General features: G+C 42.5%; 1 protein-coding gene across 2 annotated transcripts in view; it reads left to right on the top strand.

The window, feature by feature from the left end:
* ATRNL1 (attractin like 1) overlaps window positions 1-19036 on the top strand; it is a 1012424-nt gene that overhangs the window by 493604 nt on the left and 499784 nt on the right. The gene's annotated exons all lie outside the window — the stretch shown is intronic.

Here is a 19036-nt window from a genome sequence, read left to right as displayed (position 1 = left end):
CTAGCAGCTATCTGCTGCACTGACCAAGGATGTAGTGGAACGCGTACCACTCTTCCTCTAGTGTGCCCTTTCCTCAATCCCGACATGGAATGGGAAGAAGCTGGGTGCGTAGTGTTTAACCTCTTGAGTACCATCTCCAATCAGATGTTAATTAATAATATAGGGAATTCCTACATCCATTGTGACTGTGTAATCTACTAATATGTGAAATAAATGTAGAGTGAACTATTTGAATGCTCTTTGTTATTTGTTGAAATGACAACAGAGCTTCTGTAACAATTTTGCCTTTTAACAATTCATTTAAAAAAAACACCATTATTTAGGAAACCCCCTTTCATTGTAGCACTCTTGATTTATGTGACTGCCTCAAAGGATCCCCACTTCTTATCTTGCTTGTGGCCTTCAACCAATTTTTATCCCCTCTATTACAGCCAGCAACCTTGCCAGTATAGCCTCTTCCTATCAATTGTGGTGACTGACTGCCCATTATCAGTTTCTGTCTTGGCAATGAGCAACCACTCTTGGTAAAATCTTTCACTGTCCACAAGCCTAGTTTCCAGAGTAGGCCTGCTTTTAGTTGGTACTTTAAGTGGGTGGGAAACAATGTGGATTAAGAGCACCAGCAATTCAGCATCTACGGCTTGCAAGATAGGCACCTATACATGTATAAAGTCAAAAAGGGAGCCAGGAGCCTGACCATATGAGAGCTGGGACTTGTAACACCACCTATCATTAAAGTTGCCCCACACTTCTCATTGTAAGACCCTGTTTTTAGTTGCTTATAACTTTGCCTTAACCATTTGGGCTGAAATTTTCCATGCTGGATGTCTGCCTCAGGCTGAATTTTTTGGGAAAGTTTTAGCCAAACAATTCAGCTGTTTCCAAGAATGATATTAGGGAAAACATGCTCATGTTAAAAAATTCTGTTGATGTTTTCTTCAAAAACTTCTAGCATTCTATGCTTTGGAGCAGGAACTTGAGATTGGACGGCGGTGTGAGAGAGGTGCTTTTTGACATTCCAGTGAAAATCTGCCCACATTTGGATGCATTATATAAGCCTTTAAAATAAACAGTTTGTGCATGCTCAGTTGAGACGTTGGAAAATTTAGCTTCTAAATTCCCTGAAAAGAATAGTGTCTGCACTATATGCTCCAGCCTGAGGCTGAGTGCAACTTTCCCTGCAACTGAGTTGCTGTGAACTGTGCCAGTTCTGGGTCTGGGCAGCTGAACTGAGAGCAGGGAGACACACTCTCTTATGCTTTTAATGACTCCCTTGCTAGGCCCACGAAGCATGGAGGAGGAAGCTACTGGATTCAAAGGCAGAGAAGGCAAGAGAAGAACCTGTGCTGTGGGAGAGAGAAGGTTGGGACAAGGAGCAGTGGGTGGATGGGAGCCTACAGTTGCCTGGGCAGAGAGGCTGGGAGCCAGGTAGTGAAATGGTCAGTGGGAGTGAGCCAATAAGTGTAAGGAGACTGAGAAAAAATCAGGGTGTTGGAGGGAGAACTGAGACTGGCTGGACAGAGATATTGAGACAATGAGCCAGGGATGAGGAGCTGAGAGAGGGAGACTGGTTCTGGGAGCCAGCAGGGATATGGTCATAGGTGGGGAGCACTAGAGGCCAGGATGGAGTGGGAAGAGACATGTGAGATGAAGAGGCCGAATGAGGGTAACTGAGAATGGCTGGGCAAGGAGACTGGGGCAGGTAGTCTGGAATCATGAGAGTAAGACTAGCTGGACAAGACTGGGACTCTGATGAAGAGCCAAGGTGGGGAAGAAACAGGACTGGAACAGGAGGAGGAGGCGGCAGGGCAGAAGGGATCATGACTGGGGGGAATAGGCAAAAGAGTCTGTGCTCACTCCTTTCCAGAGCCTGGAATACAACCCAACATTTCTGAGTTTCACCATTCCTCTGCTGTCAGCAAATATCTGTGAAACCCACTGGCAGAGTGTCACATCCCCTTCTAGTGCTGGTCCACATAGAGGGGTGACTACTACAGCTATTAATTACTCTGTTAGCTCAAGTTGCTGAGCTCTTGTGTGGTGGATCTAAAGATTCCAGACCTACCAGTGATGACCCATATGAATGTCAATATGATGTCATGTGAATGAATTTGTTTTTTGTTTCAAGTTTGCTTTTTTAAAAACGTAGGAGATTACACACAGACAATCCTATGTTAAAATAACATTAGTAAGGTTGTTTGTAGTTTTTCTGTAGCTGCATTGATCGCAGGATATGAGAGATACAGTGTAGCTGAGATAATATCTTTTATTGAACCAACTTCTGTTGGTGAAAGAGACAAGCTTCTTAGCTACACAGAGTTGTTCTTCAGGTCTGGAAGAGGTAATCAGTGTCACAGCTAAATACAGGATGGAACAGATTGTTGAGCATAAGGAGTTAACTCATATTGCAAGAGACTATTCAAGATGAAGTAGGCAATTAACATTTCCCTGGTCATAGTACAAAGGAGGGCTAGTGGCTTACAGATTGTTGTAAAGAGACATTATACCAATGTCTCTATTCAGTCCATGATTTGTAATGTCTAGCAAAGTTATGGATTTCAGCTCCCAGGATCGTCTTCTGAAGGTGTTATGCAGGTTTCCTTGGAGGACAGTGTCTGTGAGGTCAGATATGGAGTGATCATTTTGTGAAAATTGTTCACCCACGAGTGACGGTGTTTTTGTCTTTTATCATTTTTCTGTGTGAGTTCATTCAAGAGCATAATAGTTGTATGGTTTTGCCTGCATAATTGTTGTGGGGACATCAAATTGTAATCTTACTGTCGGCCAGTTGGGATAACGGAGGTCTAGCCTCGTGACTAGAGTTGGCAGCAGGCCTAGTGGCCGGAGTCAATCATCAAGAGTCGAGCTGTGGTCAGGAGCCAACCATAGGTCAGGAACTGGAGTGAGCAGGGTAGCAGACAAGGAGTGGTTCAAAGCAGAGTCAGGACCAAGTCAAGGCTGGGTGCAAGGCAGGAGCAGCAGGAACAAGTTAACACAGGAGCAGGCACAGTGCTGTATATGAGCCTTGAGAAGCCAGTGAGCTGCTGCTGGCTTAAGAGCCAGCCTGTTGGCATCCATTCAGGTTGCATTGCTACTCAGGCAGCCTGCTGCAGACCAGCTGTACTGATGAGGCTGCCTGGACACTAGCTATGCTGCAGGCCCTGTTTCCTCACAGTACTCCTCACCCCTTCAAGAGCATTGTCTAGGGGATCTTGGAACCTGGTTTCTAAGGGTAAGCATTATAGAAGACTTGCAGGAGGTCCAGGGCATGGAAGTGGTCTGTGGGTTCCCATGAACACTCATCTGGCCATACTTGTCCCAGTCAATTTGATATTGTAGTTTCCCCAGACCCGACAAGAGTCTAAAATCTGCTGAACCACTTATTCTTCTTGGCCCGGAATGGTTATAGGTGGAGGAGGAGGAGAAGTATGGAGTAGGAAAGGGTTCTTGATAGATGCTTCCTGGAACCCCCATATTAACCCATCATATAATTGATATATTTCATATAAAGCATGCCATGTAAGATATCATATGAAAGGTCATGATCTGCTGAAACCCATTGTTCTGTCCAAATATCTATATAATTAGTGTGTATGAAGGTATGAGATTGTGCTGTATGGTTGTTACTGAAATATGTTGTAAGTTTGATAGTCTATAGTGCTAGGTGGTGATCCATTCCTAGGAGGGTATAAAGCAACCATTAATCAGCAGGGGAGTTGTAAACAAGGAATTTACAGTACTTTAAGGGGGTTGCACAAGCATCACACAATGGGGGATTTCTCAATTCTGTGACTCAGCAAAGCCCACCAGAACATATCTGAGCTAGTGTTTTCCAGGCACATGAACTGAGGATATAAAATAGGGGACAAATGGCTTCATGCTTTTGCCTTTCTCCTCCCCCTTCTGTGCTGGTAGCAACAAGAAGACAAAGACTTAAGCTGAGGAGACTTAAAGTGGAAAGCCTGTGTATTAAGAACTATAACCTACCTACAACATCCAGTGGTGTGAGAAAAAACTGCTTGACCCAAGTATTGCCTAGCATAATAAAGTTTAAGATTTAGGCTACACACTCGCCTTTTATTTTCTTTGGTAACTGTCTCTGACCTTTTGTGCCAACCACTTAAAATCTATCTATAGTTAATAAATGTGATTTATGTTTTACCTAAAACAGTATATGTTGCTTGAAGTGCTTGGGAAATCTCAGCTCAGATTACAAAGGCTAGTGTGTGTCCTCTCCACATTGAGGGAGGGGCAGAAAAGGTAATAAACTTACACTGGTCAGGTTTCTTACCAGGGCAGGATGGTACAGTTCTGGGATTTAAGGCTGGGGAGATTTGCTGGTGCCTTTTTCTGTGTGATTCTTGAGTAGCTCAAGGAGTATTCATGCAATTTAGCTGGGTATGAGGCTCCACATGCTGTTGTGATGTGATAACAGTGCCTGGAGTGGTTTGCTGCTTGTCACTAGCAAAGCATTGTGAGAGACAGACCAAGCTGGAGAGTTAAGGGGGCACAGTGGTACCCCAGTTTCAGGTTGTACGCTGGGGATCCTGTCACAATGGTTTTAAAAGTGAGGCATGGAAGATGGGGTGAATCTTTAGAGAGTCTGGTACTTGAAGGTAACTGGGTTAATCTGTTTTGTGATCTGGAAGGGCCGCAGGTACTTGTGGTCCAGCTTTGCAAAGGGGTGAGTTGATCACTGGTTCTGTGTGGACAATCCGATCTTATCCCGTGCTCCAAAACCAGGTGTTGGCAGGTGGGACCAGTTGGTGTACCATTTGTAGGTAGCCTTGGTGACTTCTGACTGCCTCTGGACTTCTTGGTGTGCCTGCCGGATGCAGGTTCTGAGTTTGGTAACAGCAGGCATTGAGGATTCAGCAGAGATCTTTGGATGAGCACAAAGCTAGAAACCATAGTTAGCAAAGAAGGGAGTCTGCTTGGTGGAGGCATGTATGGCATTGTTGTATGTGAACTCGGCATGAGGGATCAGGGACATCCAATCATCTTGATGATAATTCAGGACAAAATATAGTATTGCTTGAGGACCTGAATGACCCACTCCATCTGCCCATTGGTGCTGCGGTGATAGGCTATTGAGGCCAAGATCTCAATACTCAGGTGGCATAGAAATTCTCACCAGAAGTGGGAAATAAACTGGGATCCTTAGTCAGACACCACTCCCGTAGGCAAACCTTGGATGTGGAAGATATTGCTCACAAACTGGTGGGCTGTCTCCTGAGCAAAAGTAAGTGCTTGACATGGAACAAAATGCACCATTTTAGTTAAGTGGTCAAGGCCTTGAGAAGGCAGTAATTCACAAAAAATCCATGGAAACAATGGCCAAATGCTGAGGTAGAGTAGGTGAGGGCTGGAGGAGACCCAGTGGTCTTTAACAGAGGGGTCTTGTTCCAGGCACAATGGTCACAGGACTCCACATAGGATGCAACAGAGGTGCATACAGCCATCTACCAAAAGTTCCTGGAAACCAGGTGTTGGGTCTTGGAATGACTGATGTGGCCTGCTAGGGAAGCATCCTGGCAGAGTTGTAGGACTCAAAGCAAGTGGCCCCTTCAGGCACATAGATATGTCCTTCATGGTATAAGATCCCGTCTTGGAATATGAAGCCTATAGAGGTCTGGTCCTGGTCGTGGTCCAAGGCTTGAAAGGTTTGGATAGCAAGGGATTGCTAGGCAACTGAATGTGGATGGAGGATAACAGTTCAGAGGCTATGGTGCAGGAAATGAAGTTTGAGGCTTGCGTATCGTGGATGTAGTCTCCTCATTGGGTTTGTAGCACTCATGCTTTCATGACAACACATCTGCCTTCCTGTTCCTTGTCCCCAGCCCATAGGTGACCACAAATTCAAATTGCATAAAGAAGAGGGACCAGCGTGCCTGCTGCTGGTTCAGGTGTGTTAGGGGGCTTATTCCTTCACCCACTTACTTCCCTGGTCCTTCTCGCATGAACAGAGAGCAACAATACCCGAAGTCCAAAGGTGCAAACAATTCGATGTTTATTGGGATGAACTTCCAGCAAGCATGATTCCAGTTTCCTTCCTTAGTATCCTCCTTCCCAGCTCTGACACCACAGAGCCTTATACCTGTGTCCCTGTTCCCATTTCCCCCTTTAGCCAAACAGGATTCCAGTTTCCCCACTCCCATTCCCTGTTCCCATCTCCCCCTTTAGCAAAACATGGTTCCAATTTCCTTACCCCATTCCCTGTTCCCATCTCCCACCCACACCCACACCCTCCCACCCACGCCCACTCACTTCCTCACTGACTACAGGTTATATAGTAAAACTTGAGTTCTGCTTAGCTATACCTTAACCAATCATTTTCCTGAAATTTAACTAACCAATCCTAACATATTGTAACATGATTATGTAACCAATTATATCCCACCACCTTAATTAGTTTACACCCAGCAAAATTAATTATACAGCAGACAGGAACAATCACAGAACCAGACAGAGATTATACAGACAAACAATAGCAAAGTGGGAACTATAATGACAAAACAATACAGAAGTGAGGATTTCACATCCCAGTATTGATAAGTGAGTTCTTGCCAGACAGGATGCTGTTTCCTTTTACATTTTCTAGGCACTTCCCTTTCTCTGGAGGTGATAGGCATTATCAGGACAGGATTGTATTCCTAACAGCCCAATAGCACCTTATTTCAATATGACTAGTTTGGAATGTGAGGATGTGACCCGTCGTTTCCTAGCTTATGGCTGCCTCTGCTGCTTAGCCAAAGGCCTTAGCCTAAGCATAGGGCCTCAGACTGTCACAGTAAGAAAAGGCCCTTACACCGGCAGACAGTGATTTTGATTCTCTTTTGTACCTCTATAACTAGCCAAGTGATAAGAATACACCTAAATTCTTAGAGTACAGGCCTTTACAGACAGGCCTGAATATCTATATCCTAACACTCCACCCTTTTTTTTTTTCCTTTTTCTTTTGGGATCCTCCTGCCCAGGTATCCCTGGAAAAGCATAGGACATATGGCGACACATTTCCTGATAGGGCCAGGCATCAAGGTGGAAGGTGTCGATATTCCATTTGTCCCACTGTCCCTTGTGTAGTATAGTGCCCTGCACCTTCTCTCGTACGGGCATACCACACCTATTCCAATTAGTGTTCCAGACTTCCCATTATAGTGGGCCCGAGAAGGTTGAGTCCGGGTTGTCTAGTACACTGTAGGGTTTGGAGGGCTTATTACATTCCTTATAGGTTATCTCCCTAACGTAACACAAGTACAGTTAACAATACAAAATCCACAGCAACACTGAGTCCTGACCACTGCAGTATGGTCCAACATTCGAGACACCCCCAAAACACTGCCTCTCCTCCTTCGACGGGGTCACGATCTGATGTGTCCAGTTGCTGGCAGTTGCAACAAGCTGCCCCTGGAGGTCTTGCTTGCTTTTGTCCATATCATAAGTCCATTGAATGTTCACAGAGAAATGGGATATTGTCCAAACCAGTTTGACCACTTGGTATGGAATCAGGCAGTATGCCCTGGCTTATTCACAGCAATAAGATTCACAGATCCATTTGTGCACCGAAGTCCAGATAGCAGCATATAGTTGTGTGTAGTTTGGTTATGGGCTGGTGTAATTGTGCCCCCAGTAATATGTACATTCCCAGCAAAACACCTTATACACAGTACACCCAATTGTCCACCCCTTGCATAGGCCATTGATCCTGCTCCTCTATAGTCATAGGAGAGGGGCACATCCAAACATCTTCTGTTGATTTACACTATTTTACACATCCCTCCATTGATTCCCAGGGAGCTCCTCCCCTTCTCATTAGTTCCATAGGGCCTGTGGAGGCCACCTTAGTTGCCATTCCATTTCCAGGTACCATGGTAGCTATTACACAGATGCTGGCCCCCTAGTTGAGCATTTTGCATTCCCATACACATCTTCCCCCCCAAGGTCAGCCTTTTGAAGCCATTCCCCACCCATGTCATGAGATTTTCTGTTCATTAAAACACAGCAATGCTAGCAACAAGACAAACACCACAAACAACACAAAACATAGATCCATGGTATTCCTAGTTATTCTTCCGCTGGCGCCAGCTTGCTTGTAGAGTGTCTGAAAAACAAAAGAAACAATTTCCACCCCCCTGGTGGGGACAGATTATTGCTTAATAATAATACCACTTTCTTTTACAAATTTCCTTGCTAATTGCAGGAAAAACAGAAGAATTACCTCCAGGCTGTCCTTATTTTGTTCTATAGTCAGGCTAGTGAATTACCTCACTCACTGGTCATTTATGAAATTCATGAGATGGTGTACCTCAGTTTCCCCTCTTGTACAACAGACCAAGTTTGCAATAGTTTCTCTGCTGTACCAAGCATTAAGTTTATTCTCAGGTAATAGCTGAGAGACAGCTTCAGATTTTAGCACTGTACACACACACACACACACACACACACACACATACACACCCCTTAAGGTTAACCTGTCCCCCTTATTTTCAGGCTTGACTTGTTTTTTCAGCTCCCTTTCCTGGAGGGCCATAATCTGAGTCTTCTAGTAGCTTGTTTGCTGACCGGATGTATTCATTATTTGCAGCTCCTTTGTGCCCATCAGCTAGGTAATTTGCATTTACACAGAGGCTTAGTAGCTTGCTTCTGGATCCAAAGCTGTTAGCAGCTCAGACATTGTCTTAAAAGGGAAGCATTTTACTTCCACCAGAGTTCTGATTACTTTCCACTTTTATCTCCTGCTCCAAAACACACAGATCTGAAAAAGAAAGCACAACCTATTGTGGCTCCTTTTGGAGCCCTAATAGGATTTTAATTAAGTACCATGTTTTATTTGCATTTCTTTTACCCCTTCTCCAATATACACTGCACACGTCCTGGGAATATGGACATTCCTTCCATATAGTTTAACCTCCATAACATCATATTAGCCAAATTAATTTTACACAAGGTGTAACTGCCTCCCCCATGCCCACAGAGTTTTCATGCACACCCACCAAAGCAAAAATCTGATCCCCCAGAGCCACCCCAAGGCTCAGTGTTCCCATCATTCCTCCCCTTTTCCTTTTCTTTTATCACACAGAATTCTCTTTTGCCTAACATTTCTTGCACTGTGATTACTCTTTTACACAACTTTACCCCGATTACCCTTCCATCTTCTACAACTAGACACAACCAGGGGCAGCCAAGTTAAGTTCCAATAGAAACCCCTTCCATCCTTTAGTGATTTTGATTCCATTACCCCAAAGTCAAATAATTTTGATCAGATTCTCTCTCCACCTGCTGCCTGCAGCAGTCCCTTATAGACCATTTCTGTGGGAAAAGGGCCCATTTTCCCTCAGAATAGCTATAAAGGCTTCTGTGGACAGAAGCATAGTGGTGGTAGTAGCCACTCGACCTGACCCCCTTGGATAATTTAATTACCAAGCTTCCATCCAATGTGACTGCACAGAGTTGCACATACAGTTACATTTATATAACTGGGTTTTATCATTAAACAAAAACTTCCTTCTTGATATCTCACATAGGTATCCAAAGTACCCTCCATTAAAACTTCAGAAAAACAAAAGAGTGTGGAAAGGCAGGTTGCACTTTGAAACTTTTTTTTTTTTCACTCCACCAGGACCAAGTCCCAGATCCAGTCTCTAAAGGTGGTCTGTTAACTCTGCTTTGGACTATAAACCCTTTTGTGCCAAATCATCTTTCACTACCCCTAACTAATTTACAACCCTTCAGCAGCCCTTGCTGAAGCAGCACCAAACTTGAAAGATTACTGGCAGCTTCCCATAATGCTGCCCTTACTTCAAACCTCTCACAAGCAGACTGAAGTGCCTCCTTTCCCTGGAAGGCATTCAGTCCCCATGGGCAGGGACCTTCTTCCACTACCCATATACCAAGGAGGGTGGGCTCCTCAGCCACCCCCCATACCTCTGGGTCCCCTAACACTTCCTCCATTTCCTTTTTAATCTCATCCCAGGTTGACCCCTGCACCTGGTATGGGTCCTGGTTCTTCCTTATCCATTTATCCAAAAAATCCTTTACCCTGGCTTGCCAGAACCTGCAACTACCATCACGAGAGTTCGCGATACCCCCTCCAAGCAGCTGCGCGGACTGTTGGGGAGGGGGACTTACAGGCTGCCACTCACCTATCCAATGCGATGCATCCGAGTCACGGCACCAAGATGTTAGGGGGCTTATTCCTTCACCCACTTACTTCCCTGGTCCTTCTCGCATGAACAGAGAGCAACAATACCCGAAGTCCAAAGGTGCAAACAATTCGATGTTTATTGGGGTGAACTTCCAGCAAGCATGATTCCAGTTTCCTTCCTTAGTATCCTCCTTCCCAGCTCTGACACCACAGAGCCTTATACCTGTGTCCCTGTTCCCATTTCCCCCTTTAGCCAAACAGGATTCCAGTTTCCCCACTCCCATTCCCTGTTCCCATCTCCCCCTTTAGCAAAACATGGTTCCAATTTCCTTACCCCATTCCCTGTTCCCATCTCCCACCCACACCCACACCCTCCCACCCACGCCCACTCACTTCCTCACTGACTACAGGTTATATAGTAAAACTTGAGTTCTGCTTAGCTATACCTTAACCAATCATTTTCCTGAAATTTAACTAACCAATCCTAACATATTGTAACATGATTATGTAACCAATTATATCCCACCACCTTAATTAGTTTACACCCAGCAAAATTAATTATACAGCAGACAGGAACAATCACAGAACCAGACAGAGATTATACAGACAAACAATAGCAAAGTGGGAACTACAATGACAAAACAATACAGAAGTGAGGATTTCACATCCCAGTATTGATAAGTGAGTTCTTGCCAGACAGGATGCTGTTTCCTTTTACATTTTCTAGGCACTTCCCTTTCTCTGGAGGTGATAGGCATTATCAGGACAGGATTGTATTCAGGACAGGATTGTATTCCTAACAGCCCAATAGCACCTTATTTCAATATGACTAGTTTGGAATGTGAGGATGTGACCGGTCGCTTCCTAGCTTATGGCTGCCTCTGCTGCTTAGCCAAAGGCCTTAGCCTAAGCATAGGGCCTCAGACTGTCACAGTAAGAAAAGGCCCTTACACCGGCAGACAGTGATTTTGATTCTCTTTTGTACCTCTATAACTAGCCAAGTGATAAGAATACACCTAAATTCTTAGAGTACAGGCCTTTACAGACAGGCCTGAATATCTATATCCTAACAAGGTGCTTGACCGTTTTTAAGTATTGTGAATTTTTATGAATTTGATCAGAACTTGGGCTGGGAATCTAGCACCCACCAGAAGATGGCACCATTCTTCAACGTCTGCTTTGATAGCCAGCAATTCCTTGTCCAGAACATCATCATAGTTTACCTCAGCAGAAATGAGTTTTCTTGTGTAAAAGGCACATGGGTGAAGCCGACCATCAGGAGTAGCATGTTGGGAAAGGACTGCCCCAGTATGAAGTTTGAAGCGTCTTCCTCTACTGTGAACTGTCTGGTGGGGTCTGGGTGGATCAGGATGAGGTCTGTGATGAACTTCAGTTTCAGATTGTCAAAGGCAGCCTGTGCTTCTGGGGACCATGAAAATTCGGTCCCTTTCATAGCAAGGCTGTAAGAGGGCTGGCCAAAGCAGAGAACCCTGGAATAAAGCATCTATTCTGTGGACATGCTTCAGTGCTACCCAATCTGTGAAGGCCTCCTCCTTTGGAGGGTCCATTTCCAGCTTCTGAATGGAGGTGATATATCCAAGGAATTCAACTGTGTTTCTCCTATTTGGCAAATAAATGGTTCTGGCATAGCTTTTCAAGAATACTACGCACATGCTGTTTGTGAAGAGCCAGGTCTTTGGAGAAAATCAGAATATCATCAAGGTAGATGATGACAAAGTGGTATAGCATATCTTCGAATATATTGTTCTGCATATTGCATACTTTGAAGGGCATGACTAGAAATTCGTAGTAGCTGTATCAAGTATGAAAGTATGTGTCCCAGGTTATAAGCCCCATGCAGATCTAACTTTGTGAAAATACAGGCCACATGGAGCCGGTCTAAGAGCTCATTGATAAGGGGGAGTAGTTTCGTATGGTCACCTTGTTCAGGCCCAATAGTCAATGCATGCATGGCCACAAGGAGCCATCTTTCTTCACGATGAAAAAGATGGGAGCACCTGCTGGAGATGTGGCCAGATGAAACCCTTCTGAAGTTTCTCCTGCAAGTACACGTGGAGAGAGACAGAAGTTCAGGTTTGGAGAGGGCCTATATCTGACCAAATGGGGTCTTGGCTTCAGGCTGGAGATCGATTGGGCAATTGTAAGTTTGATGTGGGGGCAGGATATCCATCTTCCCCTTGTCAGAAACCTCAGAGAAGTCACAGTACTTGTGGGGGATGTTGGCTAAAGCAGGAGGGGCTGCAGCGGATGCTGAGAAAGGTGTGTAGTGAATGAGGCAGGGGATTGTAGGGCGAGAGAGGAAGATTTCATAGTTAAGGCAGTTGAATGATGTCCTGGAGAATCATATTCTATCCCTCTCTTTGCCACAAAGTTCCTATGTGATTCTAGTCAAGGTGCTTAAACCAAACTTTTTAGAGATGGTACCTAATTGTGTGTTCCTTATTTTCTGGCTGCTTGACTTGAGACCCTAGAGTCTGATTTGCAGCAGTGCTGAGCACTCTCAGCTGCAACTGAAATCAATGGGAGTTGTGCTTGGAACATATAAAATGCTATGCAATGCTACTAAGTCTAGAAAAATTAGGTTCTATGTATTGCAGATTGGGCACCCAACATTAGATAATTTTGTCCTTAAGCTCTCTGTGTCTCAGTTCCTCATCTGTAAAATGGGGATATCATCCCCTTGTCTGAAGGTGTTGACAGTGAATTCATTAATATTTGTGAAGCATCAGATATTACAATAATTTAGCACCAAAAGAATGAAGTTAAGGAATATTTCACAAAGACTTGACTAGAAGAATAGGTCTTTTCAGGCATGCACAACACTCTCATTAACCTTATCAAGACTCATGTGCTCTTGTCAGAGGGGAAATAGCGCTTTAAAAATAAATAGCAATGCAGACGTTAAAGTATGGCTTTAAAATGTATTTTTCTATTTAATTAAATGGCTGTTTTGTTTTGCCTAATTATTGTACTTGCACATGAGTTCATTACTGGCATGTTGAATTGTTTCTAATGGTTCTTTTGTCTTTCTTAACTGAGGAAGTAATCCAGGTTTTTTTAGGATTCAAAACAAAATTTTGAAAAGGCTACCGCAACAATAAGCCCCAGCTGTATTTGACCATAGAAATTACTGATGTGATGTTGCTTAATATGGTGCAGATGAAGGTCCTGATTCTCCAGTGCCTCCTGCACCTTATGCAATCATGCATACCGCTGGAAAGTGGATTTAAAATGCTGCTATTCTGACTTAGTATCATTTTTCCTTGCTTAGCAATCGTGTAAGTGACTGATTACTAGAGCTAGGTGAAATTTTTCAAATATTTTATTTTGGGCCGACCAATACTTTTCGCGAATTTGACACAAATTTGCTGAATAGTTTTAGCCAAAAAAAACTTGGATGGCAAGACGGAAGCTAGATTCACAAAGAGACTTAGGCAACATTCAAAAAATGAAGGTGGTGGTGGTGCTGCCAGTTCTTCCCTTATAATATTTTATAGTCCTACTGTTAAGAGCATTCACCTGGGATGTGAGAGACCCAGGTTCAATTCTCCACTCTACCTCATGTGGATAAGGGAATTTAAAACTGGGTCTCTGACATTGTAGCTGAGTGTCTCAACCACCAGGCAGATAGGATATTCTGGGGTGGGTCTCTCTCTTTCTCCCTTTTCCCTTCCCTTCCCATTGAAGCTTTTCCACTTTGTATAAATACTTATTGGGCCAGAGAGAGCCAGTGAGTCTGACTATATACCTGGTGGTTAGGGGACTCACTGGGGTGAGAAACTCAGGTTCTAGAGTCTGCTCCAATGGATGCGGAAGTCCGATGTGCTGCAATGAGATTATTTGTTTAAAATAGGTGCAGTAGGAGAACAGAAACAAATATGACAGTAGAATGAAGAAAGAAAAAAAAATAATGAATAACAGATACAAAATGAAGATTTCACAGATACAGTATAAAATTGATAGAAGACTGTCTATATTGCATCAGATTTCTAGAACTTTTAAACTGTTGAAAGTGTAACAATAAATAAAATACAAATTGGCCATTTTATGTAAAATATCTAAAAATTCAAAAGTTTTTTTCTAAAAAATAGAATAGAACATTGATTTTTGTGTCTCACACTCTTCGTTAAAATTTGTTCCATAGTTAAATGTCTTGCACATTGCATAGATTTTTCTCTTAACAGCCTAGTCTTTTTAAAAAATCATTATAGCTAATTAACACTTTGTGAATGAAAAACGTGCTGGGAATTAAATTTGGCTGGGGGAAAGTGTGTCTCGGACAGAAGTGAAACTCATGGTCCTGTTAAAAAATATTATTTTCTTTCACTTTAATATTATTTTATCTTTAAGAATACAAAATAATACAATATAACATTTAAACATCTCAATAAAAACACACAAATATAAGCAATAATAATATCATATTCACACATAGAAGTCATCCTTTTTACCTAGTAAAAGAGAAAAAAAATAAGATGTCAAAGAGGAACATAAAGTATATCAATCATTCACTTCCAGCAAATTTGAAATTATCTGTTGGAACCTAATAAAAGAACATAATGCTATAATTTTGCATATTTCTTTGGGAAACTTATTTCTTTGTTATATAGCCTTATAGATGTGATGAGCAATCTGAGTATTAGTTCATGCTCCTTTTCTATAAATGTGGAGAGGATTTAGCCAAGTAACAGCATTGTTTGTTCAGCTGGGCTGTGATATCTAGAAGCCAACTTATTCATCCTAAAGTTTACCAGTCCTTGGAAATAACCATTGTTTGAATGAGATGCAGGCCAGTCAGATAAAGCAGTGTAAGAGTGCCTTTTAGTTGGTGTTAAACTACAGGTGGTAGAGTGGTGGTGATTGTATATGCTGTTCGAGTGCTTTACTGTCAGCATTTTCACTCTCTTCCCCATGCTGCAGAAAGTTACACTGGAAGATTCTTACCTTCCATATAATTGGGATCAATGCAGGTTTTTTCCCTAATTAAAGTAATTTGTTCTTGTGATCATGTCTCTTATAAACACAAAAAAGGCTCATGAAAAGTAAAGGTTACGATTGCTGAAATCATAATTGGTTTGATACATACTTGCAACAGAAACAAAAGTATATGGAGCCAGATCCTCAGCTGGGATAAATTACTTGATATAAGTACATATTAATTCTCATCTCAAGGAATCAGTGTCGATAAATATTGTATGTAATTTAAATTAATGTAATTTCTCTTTGTTTAAAGTACTTCATACAACAGGTCTGAATCCCATAATATGACTAGGAGTACTTGTGGCACCTTAGAGACTAACAAATTTATTTGAGCATAAGCTTTCGTGGGCTAAAACCCACTTCATCGCATTCATGCAGTGGAAAATACAGTAGGAAGATATATATATACACAGAGAACATGAAAAAATGGGTGTTGCCATTGTAACGAGAGTGATCAATTAAGGTGAGTTATTATCAGCAGGAGAAAAAAACCTTTTGTAGTGGTAATCAGGATGGCCCATTTCCAACAGTGGACAAGAAGGTGTGAGTAACAGTAGTCGGGGGGAATAAGCATGGGGAAATAGTTTTACTTTGTGTAATGACCCATCCACTCCCAGTCTTTAGTCAAGCGTAATTTAATGGTGTCCAGTTTGCAAATTAATTCCAATTCAGCAGTCTCTTGTTGGACAAATAAATAAATAAATGAATGAATAAAGACTGGGAGTGGATGTGTGATTACACAAAGTAAAACTATTTCCCCTTGTTTATTTCCCCCCCTACTGGTTCTCACACGTTCTTGTCAACTGCTTGAAATGGCCCACCTTGATTATCACTACCCTAAAACTAAAAGTTTCCCCCCGCTTTCCTGCTGGTAATAGCTCACCTTACCAGATCACTCTTGTTACAGTGTGTATGGTAACACCCATTGTTTCATGTTCTCTGTGTATATAAAATCTCCCCACTTTATTTTCCACTGGATGCATCCGATGAAGTGAGCTGTAGCTCACAAAAGCTTATGCTCAGATAAATTTGTTAGTCTCTAAGGTGCCACAAGTACTCCTTTTCTTTTTTCGTTGGAGTCTGTTTTTGAAGTTTTGTTGTTGTAATATTGCGACTTTTAGGTCTGTAATCGAGTGACCAGGGAGATTGAAGTGTTCTCCAACTGGTTTTTGAATGTTATAATTCTTGACATCTGATTTGTGTCCATTTATTCTTTTATGTAGAGACTGTCCGGTTTGGCCAATGTACATGGCAGAGGGGCATTACTGGCACATGATGGCATATATCACATTGGTAGATGTGCAGGTGAATGAGCCTCTGATAGTGTGGCTGATAGTGTGACTCCAATGAGAGGCTGCTGAATTGGAATTAATTTGCAAACTGGACACCGTTAAATTAGGCTTGAATAAAGACTGGGAGTGGATAGGTCATTACACAAAGTAAACTATTTCCCATGCTTATTCCCCCACCCCCACCCCCCCGTTACTCAACCTTCTTGTCAGCTGTTGGAAATGGGTCATCCTGATTATCACAACAAAAGGTTTTTTTCTCCTGATAATAACTCACCTTAATTGATCACTCTCATTAGTGTGTATGGCAACACCCATTTTTTCATGTTCTCTGTGTGTGTGTATAGTGTGTATATATGTATATATATATCTTCCTATTGTATTTTCCACTGCATGCATCCAATGAAACCCAATGAAGTGGGTTTTAGCCCATGAAAGCTTATGTTCAAATAAATGTGTTAGTCTCTAAGGTGCCACAAGTACTCCTCATTCTTTTTGCTGATGCAGACTAACACGGGTACCACTCTGAAACCTGTCATAATATGATTGGAACTCGTACCCATGGTGAACGCTGTTTTGCTTGGAATCATTCTTTTAGAGTATAAATGTGTTACTGAGCAGCATGGCAGTTGGTTCACACTCTGATACTCTGAATATGCCAGCATTTTTATGGCTGATTTAGAACAATGCTTCCTCAGCTCTTGTCCCCTTACAGTCCTATTCTGCTTGTGCTACATTGATGACATCTGCATCATCTGGACCCATAGGAAGGAGGACCTTGAGGAATTCCACCAAGATTTCAACAATTTCCACCCTACCATCAACCTCAGCCTGGATCAGTCCACAAAAGAGGTCCACTTCCTAGACACTACAGTGCTAATAAGCGATGGTCACACAAACACCACCCTAATAACGGAAACCTACTGACCGCTATACTTACCTACATGCCTCCAGCTTCCATCCAGGACACACCACACGATCCATTGTCTACAGCCAAGCTCTAAGATGCAACCGCATTTCCTCCGATCCCTCAGACAGAGACAAACACCTACAGAATCTCAATCAAGCATTCTTAAAACTGCAATACCCACCTGCTGAAGTGAAGAAACAGATTGACAGAGCCAGAAGGGTACCGAGAAGTCACTTACTACAAGACAGGCCCAACAAAGAAAGTAACAGAACGCCACTAGCCGTCTCCTACAGCCCCCAACTAAAACCTCTCCTGTGCATCATCAAGGATCTACAACCTATCCTGAAGGACGATCCCTCACTCTCACAGACCTTGGGAGACAGGCCAGTCCTCGCTTACAGACAGCCCCCCAACCTGAAGCAAATACTCACCAGCAACTACACACCACACAACAAAAAAACCAACCCAGGAACCAAACCCTGCAACAACCCCCGGTTCCACCTATGTCCACATATCTATTCAAGAGACACCAACATAGGACCTAACCACATCAGCCACACCGTCAAGGGCTCATTCACCTGCACATCTACAATGTGATATATGCCATTATATGCCAGCAATGCGCCTCTGCCATGTACATTGGCCAAACCGGACAGTCTCTACACAAAAGAATAAATGGGCACAAATCTGACATCAGGAATTACAACATTCAAAAACCAGTAGGAGAACACTTCAATCTCTTTGGTCACTCAATAACAGAACGAAAAGTGGCAATTCTTCAACAAAAAAACTTCAAAAACAGACTCTAATGTAAAGCTGCGGAACTGGAATTAATTTGCAAATCGGATACCAATAGATTAGGCCTGAATAGAGACTGGGAGTGGTTGGGTCATTACAAACCCTAAACTTAATTTCCCCAAGATTAATTTCTCCCTACTGTTACTCACACCTTCTTGTCAACTGTTTGTAATGGGCCACTCTCTTACTACTTCAAAAGTTATTTTTCCTCCCTTGGTATCCTGCTGTTAATTGATTTCTCATTAGCCTGACCACACACTTGGTAAAGCAACCCCCATCCATTCATGTATTTATACCTGCTCCTATATTTTCAGTCCATGCATCTGATGAAGTGGGTTCTAACCCACAAAAGCTTACGCCCAAATAAATTTGTTATTCTCTTAGGTGCCACAAGGACTCCTAGTTAGTTTTATTCAGAGGGGCATAGGTTTTATATATGTAAGATGAGGCTCTGTAGGCATTAGTGGCTAACAGAATTTCATGATTAGAGGACACCAAAAATCATTGTTGGGTATTGTTGCCTGAAAGTGGTATAAAAAGGAACTACTAAACAACCTCCGTTCCCTTTCTTTCCTTTGGTAGGATGAGACCCAGTGGTAAAATTTACTGTTGATATGAAGGATATTATAGAGGAAATCTTTATTGAAATAAATGACCAAACTCCTGTTTGTTTCAATGGAGCCAAGATTTCACCATAAATCTGCAGCAGTTCTGCAATGGGTATACTGGTATGGTGGACTATTGGTGTTAAAATTCCAATGTACCACTTTATTTTTAGCAGTGTAACTACAGCACCATATCTGTGTGTGCCTTTACTGTAGAGACAGTTCTTTTATTTTTCGGTACTGTGAAGCTTAGTAATTGTAACATCTATATAATTCAGTTGTAGAATAT

This window comes from Chelonia mydas, chromosome 7 (genome assembly GCF_015237465.2).
Source record: "Chelonia mydas isolate rCheMyd1 chromosome 7, rCheMyd1.pri.v2, whole genome shotgun sequence".
In the NCBI taxonomy this organism is placed as follows: Eukaryota; Metazoa; Chordata; order Testudines; family Cheloniidae; genus Chelonia; species Chelonia mydas.
Note: the sequence above shows the minus strand (reverse complement) of the source record. Positions and strands in the feature narration are given on the sequence as shown.